This window comes from Castor canadensis, chromosome 4 (assembly GCF_047511655.1).
Source record: "Castor canadensis chromosome 4, mCasCan1.hap1v2, whole genome shotgun sequence".
Taxonomy (NCBI): Eukaryota; Metazoa; Chordata; class Mammalia; order Rodentia; family Castoridae; genus Castor; species Castor canadensis.
Window position 1 is genome coordinate 167,533,227 of NC_133389.1, and position 6,975 is coordinate 167,540,201.

The following is a 6,975-nucleotide window of genomic DNA, read 5'->3' on the forward strand; positions in this document are numbered from 1 at the left end:
TCCAGGCTTTGGATGGCATAAGCCACATAGAGATTAAACACCTCCTCTCACAAATAAGAGTTTAATAGACGTCAGAGCTGGAAGGGACCTTGTGAATCATTAGCATCATGACTCCTCAGGTTCCAAATGAATAAACTGAGGCCCAGAGAAGGAAAGTGATATGGCTGGTGAGTTGCTGGTAGAATTGGGTCTTGAACCCAGCATACCACTTCCAGATTCACGTTCTCTCCGCTGTGCCACGGTGCTTCTCTTGGCAGCAAGTTGCAAATCTGAGATTGACTGTGTTGTTTGTATTCAGACAATATGTGAAACAAAATGAGAAGTAGGAAAAGGGAGGGGCACAAAGCTAGGTGTGATGAGGCACAGCTAGGTTTCTCTTATGCCACCATTTTGTGATTTAAAGTGAAATGAGAGTTATTGTCCCACCAGTGAAACAGAACTGTATAAATTAAAACTGCAATGAACTGTCTGCTGAAGGTGTGAACAAGGCAGATAAATCCCTGGGAGCTTAGAAAACATCTGCTCCTTACCTTGAAGGCAAAAACTTTACATTAAGCAGAAAAAGCCAGAACCGGGATATTTCACTTTCTCTGATGGGATATAGACAGACTGGGCCCAACCTTCAAATACACTCCATAACCAAGAGAGATTTCTTCACAAGAGAGTGAGGAGTCAACTGGCTTCTCTCCTCCTTTGCGAGTCTTGGACTTTCTTGACCTGTACGGGGATCGAACCCGCGACCTTGGCGTTATTAGCACCACGCTCTAACCAACTGAGCTAACTGGCCAGCATTTGGACTTTCTTATTTCAGGTGGACTATTTTGGTTTCTTGGCATTCTTACATAGTCTTGGAGGATAGTCTTCACCTGGTCAAGGTACTTCTTGTACCGCCCCAGAGGTGGGTAGGAAAAATCTGAGTCAGGGTGCCAGGCAAGGAATTAGTTGTTGGGGCAGGTTATCAGGGCTGGTCAGAATCCCTGGTCAGAGGTCAGGGTCTGAGCAATTGGTTATAGGGAAAGGGCAGATGGCACAGAAGTGTTGAGGCCAAGAATTCAGAAGACCTACATTGGATTGCTAATCTGAGATCAGGAATTCTGGATTTAGGCTAAACATGTGGAATACTGATTTCTAGCAAGAGGAAATGGTCTTAGACAAAAGAATGGCTTGCCAATCCCAAAGGAGGGGTGATGGCTTTCTGAAGTGTTGTGTCTAGGAGGATCAGAGCCCTTGGCTGGGCTGAACAGTACTGTGATCTATTGATAATGTCTGCTATGGACAGGCCAAAGAAGAGTCTATGTTCTAATATTTCTTGCTTGTCTGCATCTTGGAACTGCCTTAGAGATGACTAGCCTCCTTTAATTGACTCCCTGGAGAGGAACCTAAGACTTAATCTCTTTCTATACTACTATGTTTAGCCTCAAAGGGGCTGTGTACATACCTATTTGCCTTAAGTAGAAAACGGTAGGTAGTTTCAAAACCCAGAGGCTGGGTTGAACACAGGCCACTGTATCTCTTAAGGCTATGAGGTCCCATCTCTCCTGTTCTTTCCGAGGTAACTGTACATCATTAGTGAGGAAGCAAGGTGGTCAATGCTAGGCTTTGTGCTCTAGTCCAGAATGGCCCTTACTTTTTCAGACTGATAAAGAGTGGACATTTAATTAATACTTGCTAAGTGAAATGAACTCTACTAGGCACAGCAGACCTTCAGAATGTGAGTATGACTCAGTCTGTGTCTGAAAGAGGTTTCTACTCTAAGAAGAACATGTGGCATTTGGGGTGGGGGAAGAGGAGTGACAAAATTGATTCTCAAGCCCCCTGGTCCTTAAGTGGCTGGAAGAAGGCCCAATGGAATGGACTAATTAGTTCTTTTGGTACAGTCACGTGAACACAATTGTACTTAGTTGGGGTAGGGGAGCAGGGAGGGAAAAATCTGTATTTCTTTTCCTTCCATTTCATCTACACACATGAGATTGATTACAGTTGCAACTTTGGACTTTTTGATATTTCTCCAGAGGCAGGTATCAAAATCCACTTATGTAGGAAACGGTGTGTGGATGTAAGCACCTGAGAAGTAGAAAGTTAAGCTCTCACAAGGGCGTTTCTCTAATTGCTTCATGGGCTCACCTTGGGAAAATTACTCAATTACTTTCATCTTTTGTTTCTTTAATTAAAAAAATCTGTGAGGTTGGATAATAATGTCTGCCTTACCAATTAATAGATTTAAAAAGTTAACATTTAACATATGAAAATATTTTGTGAAGCACTATAACACGCAAACACTTATTATAAGGATATATGACTAATATTAGGCATAAAATACATACCTATTACATTAAAATATGAAAAGTGGGGTCTCTTTTGAATGAGATTTTCACCCCATAGTCTATTCACCAATCTAGAATATGTAGTAGCCTTCTCTTCTTTCCATTCTTTGATGATGCTGTGCTCCCAATCAATAGAGAAAAACCTTGAACTGTTTTGGTGTGTTAGCTAGTTTTCTTGGGATTGAGAAAAGAAGTACTTGAGACAACCAAGTTATAAAGAGAAAAGCTTGATTTTTGGCCCAGGGCTTCAGAGGTTCTGAAACAGCTTTGGGCCTGTGGTAACACATTGTGGAAGGAGTATGTGGTAGAAAACTGCTCACCTTATGGCTTGGGGAAAGGGAGGAGGAAGGAAGAGAGGGAAGAAGGAGAGAAAGAGGAAGAGAGGAAAGGGAGAGGGGAAGAGGGAGGGTCCCATAATTCCTCTCGGGGTCATTCCTGAATGATACAAAGACCTCCCACTAGGCCCCACCTTTTAAAGTTTCCACCACCACCCAATAGCACCAAGATGTTACCACATGAACCTTCAGGGGAGCACTTGACACCCAAAGTATAGTGTGCAGCAAAGTAGATAAATACCTCCCCCTACCATGGGCTGGTTGCTTCATGGAGGGAAGGGGCTTGCATTTGAAGATGGATGACAAGGTGAGGAGTGTTATCTCGGACTGAAACCCCAAGCACAGCTAACCAATTACAGAGGCCTTTGTCTCTTGGTTAGTTCATGTTAACCAGTTAGGTCAAGTGGTCAAAGGAATGACAAGTGACACCGGACCAGAAATGCTGTGGGTGTTTGTAGCTCACTTTATTTTAGTCCTTGTTGCTCTTTCTTGCAGCACTATCAGGACTCGGTTTTTGTTGCTAGTAGACATTAGACTGGGGAGTTTCATTGCAAATTCTTTTTAGCTTATCTAAGCAGAAGAAGATACTGTCTCACTTGATTTCAAGGCCCTACAATTTGGAGCAAGGGCACTTTGAGCTCAGAAGAGCAAATGCTGTACTCATAACCTGTTTTTTACTTTCAATTCTTATAGTTAGGAAGAAAAAAAAAGATCTCAAATGTCATTTGCTGTAATGATAGCTCCAGTGAGGGGTCCTATCTACTGTTATTTGCTTCAGAGCTTTAATTGGCAGAAGCCTGTATATTTGATCATTAACAAAATGATCATGTCTTTTCTACCATGTTAATAATCTTATTTAATAGAAATGCAGCTTCTATTTCTTCTGGACCATGTTGCTGCTTTTCTGGCACTGAAAAGTGTTGGTTCAGGATTTTGGGACATAGGAGACATAGCAAAATTCCATTTTGGAAAGTTCTCAGCTTTGGGCTGCTTAAAAAGATGGGACTAGAGGGATATTCTTGGCCCAGCTGTGGGAAACAGTTTGTTTAGATCAAAATGAACCAGAGTTTGGCTCATGTGGAAACTTTATACCTGCCCCACATGTTTCAGACACTTCTGAAAAAACAAACCACTCCATATTTGCAATTATAAGGTCAAAAAGTTGCATGTTGGCCCCAGTGCCAATTTAGCTAACTGAGTCCTCAAGCAGTCAGCACTGATACTGTTAAGTAAGAGTGTGTTGTGGCCGCTTAACCAATCTCCACACCTGGAAAAAATAAAAAAATTAAAAAGTAAAATAGGAAAGAAAGCAAAGTGAATTTGAAACCAGGGAGCGGGCTCTAGTGATACTGTTCGGATTCTGAGTGCCTAAGCTCTCTCTGCATACCAGACTTGGAGGAATATTTGGAAAGCATGCATCTTTATGGACAGAATCTTCTTAATCCATATCTCAGGGGCAAGATTAACACTGTGCAACACCCCATATGGACTGGGATTTCTGGAAATATGTTCTCATGAAAAGTGTCCCACTGACTGTGTCATTTCTTCTTCCTCTTCTCTCTTAAGCCAGCTGGTTCATCTCCTGAAATTCAATCTGCTCCCCTTCTTTTTTTTTTTTTTTCCAGATATGTCAGTGCACAAAAGAGGCTCATGAAAAGAAACAGCTGCACCGATACCAGCAGGAGCTGCAGCCGCTACAGATTTGAGGCGTGCACCTGCATGGAGTTGGGTGACTGGAGATTTGTCAAGGAAGGGAATATCATGGAGCATCAGGGTTCTAAAACCAGAGGGATGGATGGCTCTGGGGTGGCAAATTGGATACCCCACTGCTCACCTGGAGGTCAAGGGATCACACCTGACTTGAATTAGTCAAAAGGATTCCAGGATGAGGGTTAGTTCGTTGTTTATGAATGAAATGATTAGTTGGCTGTAACAGTTCCTAATAAACAGATTGTCCGTATCAATGACATCTATTCATCAGGCCATGAGCAAATGGCATCTCTATAGTGCTCATGGCAGAAGGGGGCAGGATTGATAAAACCGGGACTTATCCTGTTAAGGATCCTGAAGCATCCTATTAAGGCTGTGTCCTTATGTAGGAGTGACTGGAAGTGGCTGGAAGTCACTTGAGGTTGTTCAACAGAGGAATGACTTGATCTGATGTCAGTTTTAATAGGCTCACTCTGACTGCTAGGTTGGGGCTAGACAGTAAAGGATCAAGGTAATGTAACTAAGGTAAAAAAAGGACGACTTGGAGTATGGGGGCATGACTGAAAGTGGGGGGAGAACTTGTTGAATTCTGGGTATATTTTGAAGGTAGAGCCAGTCTGATGGGTTAGAGTCAGAGTGAGAGAGAAATGGAAATGGAATAAAGGATGCCGCTGAAGGGTTTTTGTTTGGTTTTTTTTTTTTTGCTTGAATAACTGGAAGGGTTGAGTTTCCAGCAATTGAGATGCAAAAGGCTTTACAGAGGAACAGATTTGGGGAGGAGTATTAGGATATCCATGTTGGCCATGTGTACTAGAATCCAAATGGAGAGGATGAGAAAGCATCTGGATCCGTGAATTGGGAGTCCAGTAAGATGTTCTAGCTGGAGATAGAAATTTTGGAATCATCAATGGATATAAGGAATTTTAAACTGAGGGGCTGGATGACATTGTCAGGGGTGTGGGGGAATGCAGAAGAGACCCAAATGCTGAGAGCTAGGCCCTCCAGTATGAGGGGGTTGGGAAGTTTAGGAGGAGCATATGAAGGAGAAGAGAAGGAGTGGTCTTGAGGTAGGAGGAAACCCAGAAGAGTATGGAGGCCTAAGAACCAAGTAATGAAAGCATTCCAAGGAGGAGGAAGAGAGCAACTGTTTCTAATGGTATGTCAGATGAGCACCGAACCCTGACAGCTGGAGTCATCTAGATGAATGACACTGGTGACTTTGACAAGAGCAATTTTGGTGGAGTGATGGGAGTAATCATCTGACTGGAGGGAAGATTCAGCAAAGGAGAGCCAACAACTCTTGTAAGGAGATGCAACAACTGATTGAAATGGACAATCTATTTATTAGGAACTGTTGCAGAGAATGAATTACTTTATTCATAAATGACCACTAACCCTCATTCTGGAATCCTTTTGACTAATTCGGGTGTGATCTCTGAACTCTTGCAAAGGGAGTAGACACATGGGGGCGGTCACTGGAATTAAAGTAGAGTAGGCTAAGTTTTTCTTTTCTTTTTGTTAAGATAAGAGTAGTAACATGGCAATTGAAATAGCACAGTAGAAAAGAAAATTCTGATAATTATAAGAGACAGAGAGGAAAGTTGCTGGGGCCATGTACTTGTGTGGGATTGTGTGGAATTCAGTGGAACTCAGCTTTCTCTAGGAGTAAGAATGGTCAAACCACAATAAGGTGGGGAAGGTGGAGTTTTTGGGAAACATCTGATGGTAGGTGGGCAGAAGTGGAGATGGGAGACTGTGTAGTTTGTTTCTGAGTATTTCTATTTTCTCAGTGAGGAAATAGCTGCCAAGACTGAGGAGGTCCTAGAGGTCAAGGAGAAAGGATGTCATTGTTCTCCCTCATATGTGGACTTTAGATCTAGGGCAGATACAGCAATGTGGTTGGACTTGGGTACATGATAAGACGAGATTACACACGGGAGGTATGAGGATAGGTAAGAAACCCAAAAAACATGATAGTATTTGATGTCCTCAATGCAGAGGAACTAATGCAGAAACTTTAAAGCGACAGAGGTCAATAGGAGAAGGGGATCAGGAACTAGAGACAAGGTCAGTTTGAGAAGAATCAACTTAGAATGTAACACATTTGTACATGGAAGCAATGCTAGGAATCTCCCTGTATAGCTATCCTTATCTCAACTAGCAAAAATGCTTTGTCTTTCTTATTATTGTTTATACTCTCTCTTCAACAAAATTAGAGATAAGGGCAGAACAGTTTCTGCCTGGAAGTGAGGGGACAGGGGATAGAGGAAGGGGGTCAGGGGGGTAGGGGGGGAGAAATGGTCCAAACATTGTATGCACATATGAATAAACAACAACAAAAAAGAAAGGATGGTCATTTACGCACCCAGTCAAAATCATAGAAGTGAAACATTTCAAAAGTAGTGGGTAGAATTGTGTGATTTTCTACAGCCATGTTCAGCTGGGGGTACAGGTTCAGAGTAGTGGAGACTTGGATTTTGAGGGTTGCCAAGGGAGAGGAGCACTGAAGATTTCTTTTCTTTTTGATAGAAATTAAAAAAAAAGTTAAAGACGAAAATACTGGTTATGGACTTGTGAAACTATTTAACAAATGGGTTGTGACACAC

General features: G+C 42.3%; 1 non-coding gene across 1 annotated transcript; it reads right to left on the minus strand.

The window, feature by feature from the left end:
* Positions 1 to 713: 713 nt before the first annotated feature.
* Trnai-aau (transfer RNA isoleucine (anticodon AAU)) lies at positions 714 to 787 on the minus strand. Its single transcript has one exon. It is a non-coding gene; the product is annotated as a tRNA-Ile (tRNA).
* Positions 788 to 6,975: the final 6,188 nt, after the last annotated feature.